Here is a 24,556-nt window from a genome sequence, read left to right on the forward strand (position 1 = left end):
TGTTTACGTATCCTTCCATTTATGTTCAGGGTTCATACAAAGCAGCTTAAAGTGCTCTACTGCAGGTAATTAGGTTGGACAAGATTGTAGATTTTTTAGTTACCATATTACCGTATTTTATGGATTCCAAGATGCTCATTTTTTTCATATTTACATTTCTGAAATCAGGGTGCATCTTTTGATTGCCGGCATGATCTAGTTGGCGGTGTTTTTTTTCTTTCTGGTGATACATAAAATAATGCTGTGTCTTAGAATTCATGAAATACGGTAGTTTGTTGCCTCCTGGAGGATGAATGATGGGAATTTTTAGGCTTCCTCATCTTATGATTGTTGTTTATTTGCAACAAGTCATGCATACTAGTTTTGCAGACTGGCCAACAGGTCTTTTAAATTCAAGATTATATTTCATCTGCCATCTTTTAATCACAAACAGTGGAGGGGGGAGTGGGAAGTGAAATATAGGGAGGTTAATTTTTTTTAATTTACTTTTTTTTATTGAAGTACAATTACAATGTGTCAATTTCTGGTGTACAGCACAATGTCCCAGTCATGCAAGGAAGTTAACATTTCTCATGCTGAAATAACCTTTTCCTGTTCAACAAATGGTATGCTTAGAATTGTAGGTATACCTTGAAAAAGCAAATACAACTTGGCTCCTAAATGGAAATAGAGGGTATAAAAATGGAAGCACAGTGGGCCTGCTATATGATTTTCCCCCCATGTTTTTTGAAAAGGATTTTTCAACCACATCATTGGTATGCTCATTAGTAACCAAGAAGTTATGGAGGTAAAATTTTTAATGTGTCAAATTGATATATTTTTTAATGCAAAATATCATATACTCATGTTAAAATTTTTCATTTCAAATATGAAGCAAATATATAACAGAAAAACATAATTGTGCCCTGTAAGCCTAACATTACCAGATACAGTTATTACTTTACTGTATATCAGTTCAGATTTTTTTCTATGCCTATAGTAATTTTTTTAAAAAGCATCATATTACAAGTACAAGTTTATGACATTTTTTTTCCCCTGAAATCTCTTGGGGCCCACTTTTTGTCCATGTTTATTGATCTACCTCATAAAGATGTATGTTTTACAAGGTGGATTGAAAAAATTGCCTCACCTTCCTGGATGTTTAGTTTTTTTCTATATTTGAGAAAATTATTCAAGATTCTTCCTTGTATTCATAAGAGCTTAATGTTAAGCAATAAAGACTCCAGAATTGTTTTGAACTATTAGTTTAAAGCCTGTTCTTAGGAACAAAGGTTCAAATGTCAGTCTTTAGAGCTTTCAGAATCGAAAGAATTCTTTCCTTCGATACAATAGAAAAGTTTTGATATTTTTTCTAAACGATCAGTGGAGAAAACGCTGTTTTGAAAATTTTCAATCATTTTGGGCCTGTATTTTATAAAGTGAAATACAGTGAATTATTAAGGGGAAAAGTTAATTTATTAGAAAGTATGAATTACTGGATAGGTGAAATATTAGAGATACGAAAATATACATTCCTTTTGATTATTAGATTCATCAGACGAAACTACTCTGTCACATTTCGAAGTTTTTAAACACTGACTTTCAGTTTCTATTCTTAGCTTGTCCCACGTTCCAGTAACAGAGTTTCTAGATTACCCTTTGAGTAGCACTGATCTGGAGTTCTGTCAAAGAAGGTGCTACCTCCATGCTTATTGATAAGGCAGGTCATTCGTTGTCCCCTACAATCTCACAGGGCATGGAGATACAGTCCATTTCCAGAGGGAAGAATCTTTCATCATGGAGTCCAGAAAATGATGCAAGACTGAACTCATCTTTGAGCACAAATTTTGTCCAGCTCTTCATCCCCCATGTTTCTCACTCCATTGCCAGGCCCTCCTCTGGGTTTCCAGAGGCCTTTTCTACTCCTCTGCCCCTTCTCTACCCCTTTCCTTGTGCCACCTTGAAGCAGAAAAAAGAAATGTCCCTTTGCAAAACTGAGCTAGCATTTGTTGAATTCCACTTCAGTGTGTTCCAGGCCACTGTGCTTTACATGCATTTGCTCATTAAATCCCCACGACAGCCCAGTGAGGTAGCTAGTGCTGTTATTTCCATTTTACAGAATCTGAGAATTGGAAAGCTCAAGTAATTTGCCAAAAGTCATGTAGCTATTGGGAGAAAAGCTGGAAAGAAGTCCTGACTTGTCAAACTCCAAATCGTAAACTACTACTGTCTTGTTTCATGAACAATTTCTCTACAGTAAGGGTAGCAAACAGGATTTTCTTTTTTTCATCCTTTTTTGGTGGGGAGGTAATTAGGTTTATTTTTTTAATGGAGGCACTGGGGATTGAACTTAGGACCTCGTGCATGCTAAGCATGCGCTCTACCACTGAGCTCTACCCTGCCCCCCAAAAATAGGATTTTAAATATATATATATATATGTATATATGTATATATAGATATATATATAAATGAAAATTGAGTGAATATATGCTAAGCTCAGCTTTCCTTGCTCATTACTTCTTAAAGGCAATGGGCCCAATTTTCTTTCATTTCCCAGTGGCAGGGAGACAAAGAGGCAGGCTTCAGTCCAGAGGTCCAGAGAACTCTTCTTTAGGGCACTGCTTACGTGGTTGCCCACAAGGCTGCATTATTTATTGCTATATGAACTCATCAGTGGACCGAGTACATTTCTTAAGTTGTTTTCTAGTTAATAAGATGTCTCACACCAGTGAATATACTCATTACAATCACAGATAACCATAATGAACTAAATATTGATCAGGAACACTGAAAATATCTATCGATCCTCCCCCATTTGTGATTGCTCCATGCAGTGTGGTAACATGAAGGTTATATATGCCCTTCTACCCTCGCCCTAAGGAGTCCTCTTGGAATTCAGCTCTATCAGGCTTACTTGCTTGTAGCCTTCGCTCTTTGAGTCTCTTTGGAAAGAGTAAATCTGAGATGAATTTATTGATCCTGAGCCCTCTACCAGAATGTCTTTATAATACCTCCACCCTCTTCTACTTCTGATGACTCATTGAACGAGTCTCTCTCCCTGCAAAAGAAAATAGGAAATACACACGAGATTTGTTTTGGTGATACTCATCTGATGGCCGTTCTTAACATTAACACACCTACCAACACATTCTCTCCATTTCCTTTTGCCTTCAAATACCAGCTGCCTGAACAAGGGGACCATGTCCTGGGACCCGGAAGGGGATGGGAGTTGACGTAACTTCTGAGTTGTAGATAATTATCTCTTCTTGAATACTTACAATATTCAGGAAGTGCCCAACATTTCAAGGTTCTGTGATTTTCAACTGCGGAATTTGGAAATGTGCTGCTGTGTTTTAGAATCTCTCAATGATTTGGAGGTACTATTAGCATTTAGGAGCCACGGGACATAAAACATACTGCAAAGATGTGGAATGATCTGACATAGCAAATAGTTGTTCTAGCCAAACTGTCCAAAGTAGCCCCATTGAAAAGCCCTGGGTGACGGTGACGTATCTAGGAAAAGGTGTTACATCAACCTCGATGGATGCTGCTTTCCAGTATTTAAAGCAGAGATTTCTCAATTTTGGAGACAGAAAGGGGGATGGGGAAGAGATTGTATGTGATTTGAAAAACCAGGTATCCAACAAATATTAGGACACCAACTGTGTGTCCGTCACTGTCTGACTCCAAATCTCATGCTGTCTGTTTAACCATGACGTTATAAAAAACAACTGATCACCGAGCACCTCTTCTAAGTGGAAGCCAAAGAAAATGAAAAGGTAAGAGAAGACGCAAACAGGAGTCAGCCTGGGGAGGAGAAAGAGGGGGTGGTTAATGGGAGGGATGGAAATCAGATGGGCAAGGTGAAAAAACCCTGGGAAAAGGACCGTCTGGGGCAGTCTGCCGTGTGTGGGTTTTCAAGATGTGCAATTTTGACACTTCTCATCAGGGTGTAGCTTGAAGGTATTCCTGATGAAGGGCCAGTTAATAGCCAACTGGGCAGGAATTACCTTTGCAAAAAGGGTGGAGGAAGAGAGCAAAGGCATCTGAGGAATGCACTGGAAAGTCCTGTGAATTAGGCTAGCTTTGTAGCCCTCCCAACCGTGGCTCCCAACACAAATGTAACTTTTCCGGGAAAACCAGTCTTCACATTGTCCTCTCTTCATTTTCCGAAAGAAAATGGTTCCATGAGGGATCAAAGGTTGGGAAGCCAGAGTGAGAAAGATCTCATCGGGATGCCAGCAGCCCAAAACTGGGAAGGGCATTCCCAGCAGCCCTTCAATTACCAGGGAAGAAGCCTTTCTGGGAGTTGATAGTGGGTGTCTGAGCAGACATCACCATCTTTATAAAGCAGTGGTTAAATGTGTGGTCTTTGAAGCCAGGCAGATCTGGAGACAGGCTGCCAGGCTTAGAATCAGTCCTGGCCCCACTGCTTGCTGGTTGTATGAACTAGGCTAAATTTCCTAACCTCCCAGGCTTCAGTTTCCTCTCCAGGACACATCACACAAGGGCTGAACAAGATAATGCACAGAAACAGCTCAGCACAACATCTGGTCCCCAGCAGATGCTTCATAATACAAAGTATTGCCTGGAAAAGGTGGTAAAGTGATCTTGCGCATCAAAGGAGATCTAGAAAGTTGAGGTTCTGAGGATTTGCTCTTAGTTTGACCACTGAAGTGACAACATGATTGAAACCACTCATCATATGTCTCAGGGACTGTCATGGACATTTGGATTTTTTTTTTTCCTTATTTAATCCTCACAGCAAGTTTGCAATTATTAAATCCAAGCAAAAGCTGCAGAAAGTTAAGTAGTTTGCCCACGTTGCAGATCAAGAAGGTCACCAGGCCTGGTTTGCAATTCACAAATACATTAAACAGAACCTTTGTATAGCATGGATTTGTGCCCCTCTGGAGTCCACGTGGAGGGAGGCTACACCAAGATTTAATCTGAGGAGTCAAACTGCTTAAGGTGTTTTCCTGATCTATTAGCCAGAGCCCACTTGCATGGCCAGGGGTAGGGCAGGGTTAACAGACAAGAACCTGAGAGGGAGCCCATCCTTAACCTGGGTGCCCAGCTGCCTGGCTGCTTCACCCTGGGCTTGGCCTGGCTGCTGGCTCCAAGACTGGTACCTGCCTTTTCATGTGCACAGGAATGCAAACCAGCCAGCCAGTAGGGTGGCCAGATTTAGCAAATGAAAATGCAGGATGCCCAGTTAAATTTGTAAAATAAACTGAATGTTAAATTTTTGTAATTTATTGAGGGGGAAAAAAAGGTGGATATAGGACATTTGGAGCATCTTGAAAAAAAATCAATAAGGAACACCAAACAAAATCATTACATACAGAACATGTCCCACAGTTGCAGGATACCTGGGAGCCCTACGTGCCAGGCCTCTGTCCAAGGGCAGGTAAGACTCGATGCTTGGGAAGCTTTTAGAGATGGTGTGCTGGGGAGACGGACCTTACACACTCCCCATACAGGGAGAGGTTGACCCTGCTCAGTCCTGAACCTTTTCTCAGACCAGAAACCTTCCAGGTTAGGTCCAGTTTGGTCTAGAAACATTCACAGAATGTGGACGCTCTTCTAGAAGGGCACCCCCTGCGAAAACCTTTCTGTAAAGCAGTTTTCTCTGGCCTGGAATTCCAATGATTACAAAATGGGTCCATGAGGACACCTAGAGGCCTGCTTGGGTTATTGTAGGCAGGAGGTTTCTGATGGGCGGCCCTATGATGCGGAGTTCAAAGATGGATGTACAGACAAGTTTCAGAGGCTCTTCAGGAAAAAAACCCTCATTTTTCGAATGCCCAACAACTTGATATATTAGCAGTGTCCTCTTGGGGAAGTTGTTAGAGGTTTTAAAATATCATTTTTCTATAAAACAGAAATAATCATTCCAACCATCTCACATTTTTATTTTATTGAAATAAAACCATGAACTTAAGGAGGCTGGCACAGTGCCTGGGACACAATCAGCCTCTATCAATGTTGTTGTCATTATTGTTTCTGATGAGACACTGCAAGGAAGTGGAACACGAGAGTTGTTATTAATAATATTCAATATTAGTATTAATTTAGCAAATGATAATATTTATTATTATCATTAATTAATAAAGTTAAAATAGTAAATATTAATAATATTTAACATTTGTTGAGTGCCAGGGCCAGGATTAGGGTGAAGTTGAGTGAGATACTTGCTCAGGTACACAATGTAAGGGGTACCTGAAAACCCAGTTGACAAGGTAAATAATATTTTAACGCAGTCTTTTAAAAATAATCAAAATGTAGGCAAAAAAAAAAAATCCATGATGAACAAAATATCAACATTTAAAATAACGATAGGATCAATATTATTGATTATTCCTTTTGCCTCAGGCTCTCAAGTGGCTCAGCTCTAACTCCGCACGCACAACACTGTGCTAACACGGCCTCCTGACAAACCAGAGGAGGCGAGTGTTAAATACACCCATTTTACAGATGAGAGAAAGGAAATGCAGAGGAACTGCTCAGATACAGAGCTCAGGGCCACGTAACCAAGCATCGGGCCAGAAATCTACCCCGGATTGGAATGATTCTAAAGCTTGTGCCCTACCCTTCTGTCTTTTCATTCACAAAAGGATACTGGGTGAAATTTTTCTACCCTATGGTGTAATTTCACTTGTGCAGATTTTCCAAATAAAAGTAAAGGAGGCCCAGTTAAATCTGACGTTGAGAAAACCAAATACATTTTGGTATGTGTATGTCCTGTGCATGTACTTTATTTTATCTGACGGCCCTCCTCCCTGCCCCATCACCAAGGCAAACAGACATTTGAATAAACAGCGCTCAGATTTTTAAAATGGAATAGATCTGTGGGATTAAGTCTGCCACGTCTGTACGTAAGCACAGCTCAGGAATAGAAAATGGCTTTAATGGAGTAACACAGGGGCCAAAAAATGAAATAAAAAAACAAAAAAGAGAGAGAGAAAACCAGCTTAAAATCTTAGGCTTGAAGGCAAAGGGACAATTTGAGCTTCATCTGGCTTTACCAAAGCCTTTTTTTAGTCTTTAATGAGATGCTTTGGGATAAGAAATTACAAGCCTGAGTTGGAATAAAATAAAGAAAATGTTTTAGGTGTTCTGTGCTGCATGACCTACCAATGTTATTTGTAATTTTGATATCTCCAGTTCCAAACAACATAAATTATTTCCTTGGCAGTACAATAGTCTGAACCCCAATGATTTGCTTCCATTCACAGTGCAATGAAAATGATTGAGAACACATAAATTTGTTCTTTAAAAATGCTAGTAATCTTGTTGCCTACCTGGAGCTGAAACATTAGCACACTTCAGCTCCTTGGAGCTCAGTAAATTGAATGTATTGTCCACAGTGATTTCTTCTAATAATGTGGCTGCATGCAGATGGAGAAGGGGAAATATTTCAAGGCTATCCTGAAGTTTAAGTAGTATTTGAAGAATTATGATTTAATTATCTGAGTGACTCATTAAAACATGTCAATGGATTTTTAGGAAATTGCATGATTTGAACAACCATTTCAATTTCTAATTCACACCCTACCTACCCAGTGAAAAATTCCTCGAGCCTTCCCAGGTAAATGGAGCCTTCCCAGAGCAATACTGAACACTTCACACAACCCACCAATTTCTGGATTACCGGGTGTGCGTATGTGTGCGCGCGCGCGTGCGTGTGTACATTCGCGCACCTGCGTACTGATGCTCGCCCTCCTCCGCTACTAGTCTGTGAGCTCTTAGAAATCAGAGACCATGTTTTATTTAAATATGTGTTCCATTTAGAATCTAAAACCAACTCCTTGTCCAGCAAGTACTTGTGGAATTGCGTAGTACATAGGTACTGTGTGAGTTACCCAGGGCTGCCATAAACAAGGGGCCACAGGCTGTGGAACTTAACAGAAATGCATTGGCTCACAGTTCTGGAGTCTGAGACCGGATGTGGGCAGGACTGGTTTCTTCTGAGGTCCGTGAGGGGGAATCCTTTCATGTATCTCACCTGGCCTCGGGAGGTGTGCTGGCCGTCTTTGGCACAGCCTGGCTCTCAGAAGCATCACCCTGATCTCTCCCTCCATCTTCACGTGACGTTCTCACTGTATGCATGTCCCAGTGTCCAAACTTCCTTTTATAAGGATACCAGTCATATTAGTTTAAGCCTCCTCTAACCTTGACTACGTCTGTAAAGACCCAATTTCCAAGTGAGGTTATGTTCTGAGATACTGGGGATTAAGACTCCAACGTATCTTTTCTCGGAGGCACATCTCAACCCATAACTCATACCAAACGAAGAAGAAAAATCACCCGAATCTGAAGGATGTATTTTTGAGGTTCAAATAACATAAAATTATAGGCTAACAGGCTCTCGTTGGTATAAAAATCTCTACTCAGCAGAGATGCTTGTGGGAAGGGTTTGGGGAGGTAAATTCTGATTCAAAATTACCGTGAATAACGACGTTGAAGTAAAGATACCTCAATCAGATCAGGATATTGACTGTGGAAGGAACAGAATATTGATCAGCCTGGATCCACTGAGACAGAATCTGCATTTGCAAAAGATCTTCAGCTGATACTTCAGCAAGTTCAAGTGTGAGAAGCCTTGTTAACTTCCCCTCCTTTCACGCCTGAAATTAAAGTGATTGTTAAGAAGGTGCCTCCAGGCTCCAAAGATTTCCATTGAGGGACTTCGGCTAGATCTGGGTATGTTACACCCACCGAGGAAGCTTTGAAAAAAGACATGCAGATGGGCCGACTAAGTCAGAATATCCGAGGATGAACCCAATCACTGATTTTTTTCTTTTTAAGCCCTCAGGTGATAGCAATGTGCAGCGTGGGTGGTGAGGCTCACTGCGCTAGACCCGGCCCCTCCCCGCCCCTTCCGCTTGTTAGGGAATCCTCTTCCTCCCGGATTAGTCTGCAGGCCTGCGGGGAGGAGCATTTGGTCTTTTTTCTACAAGCAAGAACGCTGAGAGAGAGTCCTGTGATGGTCCAGAGCTGCTTGTGGAATTCCAGGTAGCGTTGATGAACACAAACCCTGCTCCCGATCGCTGGGAGCCTTGCTGACATGCAGGTTCTGATGCAGGAGGTCTGGCGTTGGGGTTCAGGAACATGCATGTCTAACGTGTTCCCCCGGGGAACAACTGTGGCTCACAGTTTAAGTAAAGAGGGCTGGCATTAAACTATCCCGTCTGACTGGGGTTTAATCTGCTATTCGTCCTACGTTTGACCCTTGAACGGCCTACGGTGGTGAGGGGTGCGAACCTCCGCGCGCAGCTGAAAACTTCATATACCTTAGAGTCAGTTTTCCTCCGTATTCGTGCTTCCTCCCTGTGTGCGGCTCTGCATCCAAGGGTTCAACCAACCATGGCCCGTGTAGCTCTGTAGAATTTACTGCTGAAAAAAAAAAAATCCACATTTAAGTGGACGCAAACAGTTCAAACTCGTGTTGTTCAAGGGTCAGCTGTATGTCCTTTGGTCTCTTAAAGAACCTCTGTGCTTCTTCTGAACTTGGGTTTATTATTTACTGAAGAAACCATGAAACTCCTGTAACTGGTCTCTTTATGGTGATTCACAGATACTAATGGAATGCTTATGTAGTGAGTCTTCTTCAGCATAACTGCCCGGGTGACAGTGATGCGTTCTCTGGGAACGACTCCCTGCCCTCACAAGGGACCCCACCCACCTCGGCCAAAATTTTTTTAAATTAAAAAAATTTTTATACAATTTTTAAAGGTTACTTTCCATTTACAGTTATTACAAAATATCGGCTCTAATCCCCGTGTTGTCCAGTACATCTTTGAGCCTATCTTACAGCCGGTAGTTTGTACCTCCTCCCCTCTCCCCCCACCTGGTAACCATTAGTTTTTTCTCTAAATCTGTGTCTGCCTCTTTAATGTTATGTTCACTGGTTTGTTGTAGTTTTTGTATCTCACATATAAATGATATCAAACAGTATTTGTCTTTCTCTGTCTGACTTATTTCACTTAGCATAATGCCCTCCAAGTCCATCCATGTTGCTGCAAATGGCAAAATTTTATTGTTACTTTTTATGGCTGAATAGTACTCCGTTGTCTGTATATCCCACATCTTCTTTATCCCCTTGGCCAAATCTTAAAGTTGATCAAGCACAGGGGTCCTAGCGCAGCCAGTTTGGGTTCCAAGCCTGGTTCTGACACGTGCTAGTGATGTGACCTTGGAGATGCATAGACAGCGACAGGCCCAGAGTCAGCACTCATTACATGCTCGTGGTGGTGATGGTTTTGCTGCTTCATGACCTGACCCCTTAGGGACTGCTGATGGTTCCTGGGGTGGTGTGTGCTTGACCCAGGTTAGAGCAATCACGTCCCCTCTCAGGACTTTGGACTTGGAAAGTGAAAGCCTCAGAGACCGAGTCCTGTCAAAATAGCAGCATTTGAAGCTTTCTACTCAAGTGTTTGTCAGAGGACCAGCAGCATCAACATCACCTGGGAGCACATGACATGATACACAATCTCGGGCTCCATCCCGGACCTCCTGAATACAGATGCACTCTTAACAAGGTGCACGTGACAGCTTGAGACAAATTAAGAGGAAAATCTCCTATTGTCTTGGAAGGCATCCATTGTGATCTTTGTTTCTTCAAACCTGCAGATACAAATGCAGATTTTGATAAAACACCCTCTGCTAATGCCTCATCTTTTTTTAGACTTGAGCTAGCTCTCCTTACTTTCCGCCACCTGCAACCCCACAATCTCAATAGCACTGCCGACTGTATTCAAGAAACCTTGCAGGATGCTATAGCTTTTCCACCCTACCCTATAATGAAGACGAATCTAGAATCAGAGGAGAGAGTTAGGTTTTAAAGTCAGCCCATATGGTGAAAATTATGTCTGGTCAAAATGATGCCAAAAAATGTATTAGAGATGTGACACGTGAAAAAGTGTTACATCATTTTTCAGCCAGTCCACCCTGGCTGACTTCAGAATACATTGATATGTGTTCACTTGAGCCCCAGGTGAAGTAGCTTCTCTTTCATGACCACACTGTACGTACTAAAAAAAAAAAAAAATTGTTTTTAATCGAGCGCATTCTTAGCATGCAAGAGGTCCTGGGTTTAATCCCCAGTACCTCCATTTAAAAAATAAGTAAATAAATAAACCACATTGTACTTATTTTTAAACCCTAGATGCACATTCTTGCACAGGAAGATCACACCGTGGAAGCTGAGAAAACAGATACATATTTCCCAGCTCAAATCCACTCTGGGGCATAAGCTCATTGAATGAAATGGCAGTTGGGATCACCTGCAGTTTTTAAAGTTATTTTTCCTTTATTTTTCTCTGTCTCTTTCTTGCCTCCTATCTCTGTCTCTGCGTCTATCTCTGGCATATAGAATTGGCTTTTCACAAATTAAATGTAAGTTTCCCCGTAAACCATGTGTGTCCTCGGTCCTTCGCAAATTTAAGTTCTACATAGTGATCAAAAGTTGGTGACACAATGTTTAGGTTTCTAGCCACTAGGAAACATTAAAGCCTCCACACAATAATGAACAAGTCCCCACACCTCACTAATATGCACCTAGTATGTTTAGAAGATATATTGTAATACACTCTGCTGTATTTAGAGTGGTTCTCATGCTGCCACGTGGATGGACCTTGAAAACGTCATGCTAAGTGAAACAAGCCAAACACAAAACAACAGATACTGTGTGATTCCACTGATACATGTCCAGAAGCGGCAACTGCATAGTATCAAAGTAGATTTGAGGTTACCAGGGGCTGGGAGAGGAGAAGAATGGGAGTTAACTGCTTGATGGTTGCAGTGTTTCTGTGATGAAAATTTTGGAAACACTGGTGATGGTTTCCCTGCGTTGTGAATAATTACTGCCACCGAACTGTCTACCTAAGTGGCAAATTGTATGTGAACCAATTTTTTCCTACACTTTAAAAAAAGTGAGGAAAATGGTTCTCATACCCGGTCTGAGTACTTAAGATTTCCATGTTCTAGTTCACCTTACTGCTTAGTGCACCTTCAAGGACCACCACCCGCTCCATTCAGAGCTCTTCCCGTTGTCTCCTCATTGTCTCAAATGCCACCGTGCACGTGTGTGCAAATACACTATGGATGTGTTCTTGGTTTTTCACGTGCTCTCGAATTACTTATAAATTATTACTAAATTTCAAAAATTATTACCTGCCCTGTGGTAGGCAGTGGGAAATATCACACTCTCATATGTGGGCTCCACCCCCTTAGAAGTTTGCAGGCTATTCAGAGAGTCAGTCAAGTTCATAGGTAATTGGAATATAGTGCCAAATGATCTGATCAGGGCCATATAGGGAACTGAGAGTGGGCAACCAACCCAGCTAGGGGCAGGGTGCAGTCAAGGAAGGCTTCAGGGGGCAAGTAACCTCTGATTCTGTGTGTGTGTGTGTGTGTGTTCAAGATTGCTGTTATCTTGTTAAATCAAAAAAAATTTTTTTTTTGGAATCATTAAGTATCAAGCGATATTGGATAGTCACCATCCAAGAGTGGAGTCAGCAGCAAACAGTTTGTGGTATTATTAATATTGCAGGGCACCAGCCAGCTAATGGGTTTCTGTCCAGGAACCATAGCTACAGAACCATCCTGACTGTACTGGATGGTTTATCTTGCTGCATATACCAATTGCTTGATCTCTAGTTTTTTCCCCTCTTCCTTTTTTGGGGGGTTTACGGGGAGGGATTCTGGAAGTTAAATAATAAGTTAAACTTGGGGAGATAGAAAAAGGTGAAAGGTATGACCCATCTGCGCTATCCCTAAGAGTACATGTAAATAACTGCAAAAATTGACTCCAGCGATTTGGAGGTCAAGTGAAAAGAACAGAGACTTTGGGGTCACCTTCTCACATGGTGGTCTTATTAGTAGAAATAATGATAGTAAGTCCTCATTGTCTTGTCATCTAGTTAGGTTCTGCGTGTGTTGCCCCATGTAATCCTCCCAGCATGCCCGTGAAGCAGGTACTGTCATTGCTCCCATTTTATAGATAAACAAACTGATACTTTCATTAGGTTCCATGCCCAAGGTCATTTTCCTCATCTCTCAAATGGGAATGAGGAGGTTGTATTTGTTGTGGTAGGAAGTGGATAGGAAACATCCACATACAGTAAATACCTAACACGGGAGATGGTCTACACACTCTGGTTCCTCTGCCTGGGATAAATGCCACTGGACCACTTGAGAGATGAGCGCTCTCTGTAAGCATCCCACTTGGTGACTCGAGTAACCAACACCTTTTGGCGAGAGTCCATTTGGAAAAGCCTCGTGGAATTCATGTCTTTAATGGGTTTAAAACTCTGGTTCCAGTTGATGGGAGCACCTTGATAATGAAAAGTTGTGTATAGATTTGATGCATAAAGTGATGAAGGGCCAGTCTACCCTTCAGAAGCTGTTGGCTTGACATGCTGTAGGTCTGGCACTGTCTCAGCAGAACAGAAGGTTTGGGCTGGAGATCTACCAAGACTCTCGAGGGATATAGACATCTTTAGCTTGGTGTCTGTGTTGGGGGCAGTATCAGAAATGGCCATGCCGAAAGACTAGCAAAGTAATCAGATAAACCCTGGGGGAGAAAGGAAATAGTTTCAAACTCAGAGCTCCCTAGATTCTGATCAGCAATCTATTTTTAACAAGTAGAACAGTGGCCCAAATCGAGGTCTCCGCCCTTGGTGAATTCAATGACAATGAAAAAAAACAACTGTTATCCCTTCTTTAAAGATAATGTATAAAAAGGGAGATTTATGTCCATTTAAACCGATGGATTTAAGAATCAACACTTAACCATAATCATTCTTTGACATTCTTTATCAGAAACAGAGCCAGTCTGGGAAGATGGAACTTGTGTCCACCCTGATCTTCTAAATTCATGCCCAGAAGAGGACAGCAGTTGTGTGGCTGACCCAAAAGAACCTAAATACAACCTCAGTTTGGTTTTCTAAATAGGATTTTAAATAGCATATTTATTTCTACTTATGCTTGGCCTTACAAAAGATTCATTGACGTTGGATTCCCTTGGGCACATACTGCAATTTGTTTGAAACAAAGAGTTTCATAACGGTGCTAATTACTGCTCTCATAGTTGTAAATTCTACAAGTCCCTTGGTCGGGCCCTGGTCTCTCCGGCTATGGAACATCTTTTCCTGGCATACTGTCCACATTTACTGCTGTGTTGGAGGCAAAGTTGAATGGACGAACCTAAGAAGGAAAATGGCACGTGATCAATTGCACTCCAAGACGCAGATGTTCGGAGATGTCTCCTAGTGGCTCTTGGTCCCAGCTTCCTCTTTATATGTGGGGGATTTGTACGGGGGTCAGTTCCTTCCACATTTCTCCACTCTTTCTTTCCTCGAGGACAGGATGTCCTGACCTCTGCACTATACACCTTTTGGGCCAGATACTCCTGTTGGAGGGCCCTGTCTTCTGTCATGTAGGATGTTTGTCGCCATCCCTGGCGTCTCCAGTGAAGAGCCAGTGCTGCGAAAGGAGTTGCTGATCTGTTTGGTGACAATCTGACCTCCTTTGGGCCACATTTCCCTGGAGAGGTGGTCGTTGTGTTAAAGGCCCCTTAACCTGACCTCCCTTTTGCTTTCTGAAGCTTTTTAAGTCATGGAGGCCGATAATGTCATGGCTAAAAGACACCGGCTTCAGCCTAAATGGAATCTAATGCAGCTTTAGCGCTTACTAGCTGTTTAACCTTCTTCCTCCCTTTCTCTGAGCCTTAGCGTCTGAATCTGTAAAATGGGAAGAATAATAAGCCTCATCTCTGGCTGCTGTAGCTCATCCTGTACCCGATACTTATACTGCCCCATTTCAGTACTAAAACCCTCAGTTCTGTTTGGAGGGAGATGTGCCCAAAATAGGATTGTCAGATTTAGTGAATAAAAATATAGGATATTCAGTTAAATTTTAATTTTAGATAAATGATGGATTTGGGGGGGTAAAATTATGTCCCATTTATGAAAAATATATTTGTTATGCACACACCTGGGCTGCATATCCTGTTGGCCCGTCCAAATCTAGCTCTGCCTTGTGCCCTATGATATGTCCCCACAGGAAGCTGATATTCGTGGGCTACCTCAAAGCACCAGTGACTCCGGGTTCCACAGGGGTTCAGTCACTGGGAGGCACTAACAGGAAATTGGAGAGAAGGAGGGAAGGAGAGAGGTTGGAGAATTTATTCCCCACCCCAACCCCAGCCCAGCTGTGGGGCAGTGGCTGCATTTCTCCACCAAAAGCCACACCTCCTGTCAGATGGCTGCAGCAACTTCTTCAGATTCCACTGACCGCAGTCTTCCCGCCCTTCTGGTCTAGAGGTGTAAGAACCCGTCCAGGCTCATGCACTGTATCTCCTGGCACTTTCCCCGATCTCTGACCCCACCCCTGGCTTGAGGGTGCCACCCATTCCCCAGGGGTACTCAGACTGGTACAGTGTCACCCACACAATTTCTAAAAGGTAAACTTCCGAGGGGTATTGGGATGATCAAATGAGATGATGATGTCAAGCTTAGCAGCCGCCCGACACAGTGCACACTCAGGCAACGTACCATTGACCCTTGAACAGCAGGGGCTGACAAATGCGGGAGTCCACTTCTACACAGATTTTTAAAAATAAGTATACAGTTGTTGCTCCATATTCACGGGTCTCAAATCCTCATCCAGTCAACCATGGATCAAAATTTCCACCTGCAGTTGGTTAAATCTGCAGAAGCAAAACCTGTGGAATGGGAGGACCAACTCTACAGGGACTTGAGCATCCTTGGATTTTGGTGTATGCGGTGTTCCCAATCCCCCTGGACTGTGGCGTATCCAATCCCCTGTAGAGACCGAAGGGTGACAATACTATTGTTTATAAGGAAATATGGTAACTTCAGTCGCTAATTCAGGGCCCCTCTTAGTGCTTGATCTTCCCTATTCATTCTTTCCTTCTCTTCAGACAGTCCTCTGCCCTCCCCCCGTCTCCTCCGCCTTCCCTGACCTTCACTCCAGATAAGTGTGCAAGTCCCAAGATTTAGATTCTGCGAAGAGAACAGGAAGGAGTCTCCCCTTGTCCTTGAACCTGAGCCAGGTCCACAGCCTTACCTTCGCATAAGGTGCTCTTACCAGGCGCTGAATGATCTTTCACTTTGCCCTTCTTTCTGTGGCTGGCCCCTGTATATGTGTATATTCCATGGATCAGAGCCTTAAAAGGGAAACAAGTGAATAGTACCCCAAACCCCTAACAACAGTTGCAAGGACCAAAGCCTAACTACTTGTTAAATGGTGTTTCCCCCAGTTTATTGAGATGTAATTCACATATGACATTGTAAAAGTTTAAGGTGTACATCACGATGATTTGGTACATATGCGTGTGAAATGATTTGGCTAATAAACTCGGCTGACACATTCATCACGTCACATAATTTTTTCTGAGAACACTTCATATCTACTCTTACTAACTCTCAAGTATATAATAGGTGTTATTAACTGAGAAGGTTTGTATCCTTTAACCAACATCCCCCCAGTCTCTGGAAACCACCATTCTACTATTTGTTTCTATGAGTTTGGTTTTTTTTAGATTCTACATATAAGTGAGGGCATACGGTGTTTGTATTTCTCCATCTGACTTATTTCACTTAGTATAATGCCCTCAAGGTCCATTTATGTTGTCACAAAAGGCATGATTTCCTTCTTTTCTGTGGCTGAATAATACTCCATTGTACACCACGTTTTCTTGGCCCATTCATCCATGAATGGTCACTTAGATTGTTTCCATAGGTTGGCTGTTGTAAATACGCTGCAACCAACATGAGTGATCTCTTTGAGATCTGATTTAAAATCTTCTGAATATATACCCAGAAGTGGGATTGCTGGATCTTATGGTAATTCTATTTTTATGTTTTTGAGGAACCTCCATACTGTTTTCCATATTTGCTGTACCAATTTACATTCCCATCAACAGTGCACAAGGACAAGGGTTCCCTTTTCTCCACATCCTCCCCAAGAGAGTTGTTACCTCTTGTCTTTTTGATAATAGCCATCCCGATAGGTGTGGGGGTAATATCTCATTGGGGTTTTTAATTTGCATTTCCCTGATGGTTAGTGGTGTTGAGCATCTTTTCATGTACCTGTTGGTCATGTGTCTGTCTTCTTTGGAAAAATGTCTATTCAGATCCTCTGCCCGTTTTTATTGGATTATTTGGGGGGTTTTCTCTTTTTTCTTTTTCTTTTGCTCCTGAGTTGTGTGTGTTCCTTTATTAGCTATTATCTGATATAAAATTTGCAAATATTTTCTCCCATTCCACTGGTTGCCTCTTCATGTCATTGGTTGTTTCTTCTGCTGTGCAGAAGCTTTTTGGTGTGATGTAGTCTCATTTTTTCTTTTCTACTTTTGTCTGTTGTGCTTTTGGTGTCATAATCAAAAAGTCATTGTCACAGTCATGTCAAGATTTTCCCGTTTTCTGCTAGGAGCTTCACAGTTTCTGATCCTAAATTTAAGTCTTTAATCCATTTTGAGTTAATTTTTGTGAATGGTATAAGATGGGAGCCCAGTTCTTTCTTCTGCATGGGATATCTAGCTTTCCCAGCACCACTCATTGAAGAGATTCTCTTTTCCCCATTGCGAATTATCGGCTCCCTTGTCAAATAGTAACTGACTGTATATACATGAGTTTACTTCTAGGTTCTTACTTCTGTTCCATTGGTCTACGTGTCTGGTTTTATGCCAGTATCATGCTGTTTTGGTTACTGTAGTTTTGCAGTGTAGTTTGAAGTCAGGAAGTGTGATGACTCCAGCTGTGTTCATATTTCTCAAGATTGCTTTGCCTATTCTGGGTCTTCTGTGGTCCCATACAAATTTTAGGGTGGTTTTTCCTATCTCTGTAAAAAAAAAAATGCCTTTGGGATTTTAATAGAGATTATGTTGGATCTATAGATGGCTTTGGATAATATGGACATTTTAACAATATTAGTTCTTCTGATCCACAGACATGGGGTATCTTTCCATTTCTTTGTGTCTTCATTTTCTTTCATCAGTGTCTTACAGTTTTCAGTGCACAGATCTTTCATATGTTTGGTTAAATTTATTCATAAGAATTTGATTGTTTTTGATGCTGTTGTAAATGAGATTGCTTTCTTTATTTCTTTTTATGTGTCATTGTTAGCATACAGAAACACAACTAATTTCAGTATATTGACTTTGTATCCTGCAACAGTTTTTTTGTGGAGTCTTCAGGATTTTCTGTACGTAAGATTGTATCATCTGCAAACAGAGACAGTTTTATTTCTTTTCTGACTTAGATGCCTTCGTTTCTTTTTCTCCCCGAATTGCTCTGGCTAGGACTTCAGTACTCCTTCATGTTGAATAGGAGTGGGGAGAGTGGGCACTTTTTTTTTTCCTGACTTTAGAGGAAAAACTTTTAGCTTTTCACCATTGAGTATCTTAGCTGTGGGTCTGTCTTACATACCTTTATTGTGTTGCTCTCTGTACCTTTTGTATCCAGCTTGTTGGGAGCTTTTTATTATTAAAGGATATTGAATGTTGCCAAATGCTTTTCCTGCATTGATTGAGAGGACCATATGATTTTAATCCTTCATTCTATTAATGTAGTTTATCATGTTTATTGATTTCTATGTTGAAACATCCCGCTTGATTGTGGTGTATGATCCTTTCAGTGTGCTGCTAAATTCAATTTGCTATTATCTTGTTGAGAATTTTTGCATCTAGATTCATCAGGGATATTGGCCGGTGGCTTTATTTTCTAGGAGTGTCCTTATCTGACATTGGCATCAGGGTAATGCAGGCCTCATAAATGAATTTGGGTGTATTCCTTCCTCTTCAGTTTTTTTGAAGAGTTTGAGAATTGTTACTAGTTCTTTAAATGTTTATAGGACTTCACCCGTGAAGTCATCTGACCCTGGGCTCTTCTTTGTTAGGAGGTTTTGGTTTTTGGGGTTTTTTTTACTTTACTTTTTTTTTTTTAATTGAAGTACAGTCAGTTACATTGTGTCAGTTTCTGGTGTACAGCACACTGTCCCGGTCATGCAGATACATACGTATATTCATTTTTGTTAGATGTTTGATTGCTACTTCAATCTCCTTAGTCACTATTGGTCTGTTCAGAGTTTCTTCTTCTTCATAATGCAGTCATGGGAGGTTGTATGTTTCTAGGAATGTACCCATTTCTTCTAGGTTATACAATTCGTTGGCGTATAATTACTCACAGAGGTTTCTTACACTACTTTGTATTTCTGTGGTATCAGTTGTAATGTCTCCTTTTTCAGTTATAATTTTGAGTCTTTTTTTCTTGGTGAGTCTAGCTAAAGCTTTGTCAGTTTTTTACTTTCTCAAAGCACCAACCTTTAGTTTTGTTGATTTTTGCATTGTCTTTCTAGTGTTTCTTTCATTGATTTCTGCTCTAATCTTTATTATTTCCTTCCTTCTGATAACTTTGGGCTTTGTTTTTATTTTTCTAATACCTTGGAGTGTAAAGTTAGGTTGTTTATTTGAGATCCTTCTTTTTCCTTAATATAGACATTTGTTGCTATCAACTTTCCTCTTAGAACTGCTTTTGCTGCATCCCATACGTTTCGATACTATGTCTTCCTTTTTATGAGTTTCAAGACACTTTCTGGTTTCCCTTTTGATTTCTATTTTGTTCAGCTGTGTGTTGTTTAATTTGCAGGTATTTGTGAATTGTTCAGTTTTCTTTCTGTGACTGATTTCTAATTTTATACCACATGATCAGAAAAGGTGTTTGATAAAATTGTAGTCTTCTTAAATTTGTTAAGACTTACATTGTGGCTCAACACATCATTTATCCTGGATAATGTTCCATGTTTGCTTAAGGAAATGTGTGTTCTGGTGCTGCTGGGCAGAACGTTCTGTGTCTTTTAGGCCCAGTTGATCTGTAGTGTTATTTGGGTCTGCTGTTTCCTTATTAATTGTCTCCCTGGATGATAAAATCAATATTGAAGTCCCCTGCTATTATTGTATTGTTCTTTATTTCTCCCTAAAGGTATCTGAATATTTGCTTTAAATATTTAGGTGCTCCAATGTTTGCTGTGTTAATATTTACAATTTCTATATCCTCTTGATGAATTAACCCTTTTATCACTGTATAGTGTCACTCTTTATTTCTTGTAACCAGTTTTGACTGCTGGCAGACTTTTAGCTGTGAGGGAGCTGGAGGTGAATACAGGGGTCTTCAGGACCTCCAGTAGCACAGATAGGAGTGTCTGGGAGACCCAGCAGGCTTGCTTATGGATTGTGGCTGGGACAGGCTGGAACCCCATTTCAGGGACTTTTCAGAATCTACAAGCTGAGTCTGGCAGCTTTAACCCCAGGGGCTCCCAAACCACGGCCAAGAAGGACTGGAGCTGGTTCATGATCCACTTCAGGGTCCGCAGCCCAGGATCTGTATGACTATCACTCAGCATACACATGTGTGTTACTCCTCTTGAGTAACCCTGATGTTTGGTCCTTATGACAGAACAAAAGCCAGACGGGGTTGTAGCTAAGTTCTCAGGGGTTTGGAGCTGTTTCTGGGTCTATAACCTAGACTTTGGTCTGTGAGTCCGCCACCTGGGTGTGAGCCTGCCTTCTTAAAATATCTGTCCTCAGTCTTTGACTCCAAGGGGTTTTACAGTCCCCTACCTTGGCCCTAAAGTCTCACAGAGGCACTTTTGTCTGTGAATAGATGCTAAATTACCGTTGTTGAAGGGGAATGCAAGCGAGGAACATCTAACTCAGCCACGTCATTTAATAAATGGCTTTACTGAGGGGTTGCCTATAAGTGTTGTGTCAGACACTGACTTGATCCATAGTGGCTGCCCGGGGAGGGGCTCTGTGAAGGGTTCGGAGGTTGCTCCTGGGCTTACAGAGAGTGTCATGATCAATTAGTAATGTCTGCCCTGGACATCCGGGGAGTGCTGATACAAGTACCGTGTATTTGTCATCCCTGATCTGTAACATTAGCCTCAGCCAGTGGTGGTAGCTGCGATTTTCTGCTGGGTCATGCCCTGACATGGCCTTGGCAAGCTATTCAGATGCCTTGGTAGCAACTGGGTAATTTTGCTGTTTCCGTCTCCAGCCTAATGAACAAGAACTACCTTTCCACTAATTAAAATTGTATTTTAATTTTAATAATTGATTGACAAACACATCACACACATGTATTTTAGCTCTCAAGACAGTTAAGCTTTTGAAATATGTTCTGATCCCAAGAAAGATGGAAAATTTCCTAGAATGAATTCAAGAAATAAATTTAATTTAGATCAAAGTATACTAATGAATACCTTGGGTTTGTTTTTTTTTTTTAATGAAACTTTTTTTTTAATGAAACTTTGGGATTTCATTTCTCTTTGTTCTTGAAACTGTATACATTTTGAAAAAAAAAAGAGGACAATCATGTTAATAGAAATTATAAATGCCATGAAAGAAAAAACCTCCAAATTATTTTAGTAAAAGCTACAGCAGAATAATTTCTCCCTCCAGATTAGTGCCTGCACAATCAAACACTCAAATATCATGTCCCTGTAACCTTGCCTCTTCCCCAGAGCCTTGCACTTTTATTTCCCCAGTTGCTGTGTGGTTGTTATTGTAAAGGCACCATCTGACCCTCCATAATCCCCAGATTGCATTTCAGTGGATTGCAGTTGGACAGGCAGATAAATTTTTTTTTCAATTTTAGAAGCTTCCATCATACTTACCAGTATTTTTTAAAGTGATGCTAGTTTGGGTTACATGGAAACATTTGCTGAGCAGTCAGGGGAGGTCTGGCAACCAAGGACAGTGAGCAATGGTTAAATCAATCACTGTGATATTTATCAGGGGTGGAGTGGGGGGGAGGAATTGAAGCCAATAGTGTGAAATTTATTTTGAAGCGTTTAACATATCACAGTCATTAATTTAAAAATAGAACCCAAGAAGTATGCGAGATATGTAAGGAATGACGTTGGTCCCAGGATTAGGGAGACAACCTCACTGTGACTAAAAAAATAGAAACAAAATGGTGGTGCTGGGGTGACCACAGATCAGTCTCAAGTTCTAATTCTCCTAATAGTTTTGTGGTTGTTTCTCCTTCCTGGTTGGGTTAAATTTCTGGACTCCTGGAAAAAAAACCCTATGTTTTCAAATAAGAATTTCTAAAGATAGCAAAAACCATGCTGCTAAAAAGTGTTCATGGCCCAGTGAAATGGTTTACTAAGAAATGTGATATGAACCAATGAAACCAAACAGCTCTGCAATAATCCTGCATGTTGGCCGTGCCTTTAAAAACTGCAGAAACAATGACTCCAGCTCTCTGCGGGTCAGCTGTGGCATTTTCTCACTTCTGATGCCACACTTTTGTCCAGGACAGCAGGAGCTCCCAAGGTGAACTGCTGGTGACTTTCAGTTGCCACTGGAAGACCAGCTAGAGTACAGTTGGCTATTTTGGATGGTTGGTTATTTTCGGTGCAAGTTGTTTTAAATGTCGTCACACAACCCCCAACAGCCTCGCTGTGTCACCTGACACCCTGGTTACTTTCCAGGCTCGTACAACTGCGTGGTGATGAGATCTGTGTTCTGACAGAGTGGGAGGTGGAATCCCCTCGTGTACGCTTTGTTGCACAGTAGAGACTGATGCCAAGGCCTGGTTCCAACTGTCAGGGCAGAAGTGGGGGGCACATGAATTGTGGCTTTCTTTATGTTCCTGTTGACCTCATACTTTTATCAAATTATTTGTGATAAGAACTTTAGGAACTTTCGATAGATACCATGCATATTGTCTCATTCTCCCCAAACACCTCATGTGGCTCGTTCATTCTCTGAACCCAACGGCTTGGCAACCCTTTATGTGCCCTGAACCATGCGAAGATGTAAAGAACAGTTACTACAACTCTTGTCCTTACAAAGCCTTCTGATGTTTGAGACATTGGCAAATCTTTTTTTTTTGTAAAGAACGTAAGGAAATTTTTGATGATTTTACTGATAGTTATGCTTTCTCTTTGGTATGTTAGAATGTCATCTCTTCTCCCTTTTACACTGTGAAGAAGGGGCAAGAATTATTCATTGAAAACATTACCATTTGGAGCACTAACCACAGGCATATCCTGTCCCACAGTGTGCCTGGCCCTTTTTCACAATCTTTGTAGTCAGGCCGAAGAAGCAGATATTAGCATTCATGACAAGCCAACAGCTCCTCTCAAGTGCAAAGTGAGCACACACACACGAATCATGGGAAAGAGGAGAAAACGAACATCATGAAAGGAACACAAAATTGTCAAACGGAAGAATTAACACACAAGGTAACAGAGTTAATAAGAGAGAGCCTTGCATCCACACAATAGTACAGCGTGATACGCGTTGTGGTAGCAAAGATGGTTGAGTCCAAAGAGGAAACATCGTAGACAGACAGGGGGAGAATAGATAAGAGTTCCTGGGGGTGGGTAAGGTATAGCTCAAGTGGTAGAGCGCATGCTTAGCATGTACAGGGTCCTGGGTTCAATCCCCAGTACCGCCTGTAAAAAAATAAATAAGTAAATAAACCTAATTACTACCCCTCCCCCCAAAAAAACCTACAAAAAAAAAAAGAGTTCTTGGAGGAGGTGATTTTTCAGAATTCACATTGATGTCATCTAGGAAAAGAGGGCGTAGCTGATTTTTCAAGTCAAATGTACAGACAAGGGAGGGTAAGACAGAGGACTCAGTAGGTGATACAAAGAGATCAGGAAGAGTCTACGTTCATAATCGTGACTTGCATTTGTGTCGCGCTTCACAATTTTCCAAGTGCTCTAGCAGCCATTCTCAGTCAGTTCCAACAAGAACCTGTCAGGTAGACACATGTGATAATGTTTCACAGTTGGGAAAACTCCACTTAGAGAAGGCAAGTGATTTGCCCACTGGACAGGTTCCAGCCTTCTGATACCCAACTAAATGGCTTTCCGACTACTTTACAGCTGCCTCCACTGTGTATTAGCTGGTATAAATACAAAGTGCCCTGTATTATGTTGGCAGAGGGAGTAGTAAACAGAAAGAGGACAAAATGGAGAAAGCAAGTTCTGGGATGTTCTAAAGAAAACATAGTTTTATCCTTGAACCTGGAGTTTTCACCTGAGTTCTGTAAAGTCTATTAAAATTAAAAATTCCATAGAAATGACTCAAAATTTAAAAAATTAACATATTAACAAAACTTGATTTTGGAAGTAGATTAGGTATGGGAGAAAATATTAGGAATTAATACCTTAATTTTTTACACTATTTTACTTGTGTGATGCACTAACACTTTATTAACTAGTATTCATATGTTTGGTCATACAACATGCTATGATTTCTTTTTCTGCAAGGAATCAACGATGTGCTTATAAACTTAACGCACATGTAAAGAATCCCTATTGTGCTCTTGCCAATCCAGCAACGGTTCCTTCTTCTCCTCACAGCACCCCATCATTTCTGGGCCTCCATCCTCTTGCTCATTGGATAGGAACATTTGTGGACCAGTCAGTCCGGTGCCCCACCTTCCCCCACAGCATCTGAGTTAAGGTAATCAGATGCCCCTTCTCTGGAATTTGAATCGTACACTGTTGAAATTTGACGACTGAAAT

At 41.2% G+C, this 24,556-nt stretch overlaps 1 protein-coding gene across 1 annotated transcript in view; it reads left to right on the plus strand.

The window, feature by feature from the left end:
* The first annotated feature begins 8,930 nt into the window (after window positions 1-8,930).
* The window catches only part of LMOD3 (leiomodin 3), a 37,289-nt gene continuing 21,663 nt past the window's right edge, over window positions 8,931-24,556 (plus strand). Inside the window, exon 1 of the mRNA XM_032458105.1 lies at window positions 8,931-8,998. The gene's annotated coding sequence lies outside the window, so the exon portion shown is untranslated. The remainder of the gene's footprint in view (window positions 8,999-24,556) is intronic.

This window comes from Camelus ferus, chromosome 17 (genome assembly GCF_009834535.1).
Source record: "Camelus ferus isolate YT-003-E chromosome 17, BCGSAC_Cfer_1.0, whole genome shotgun sequence".
NCBI classification, from domain to species: domain Eukaryota; kingdom Metazoa; phylum Chordata; class Mammalia; order Artiodactyla; family Camelidae; genus Camelus; species Camelus ferus.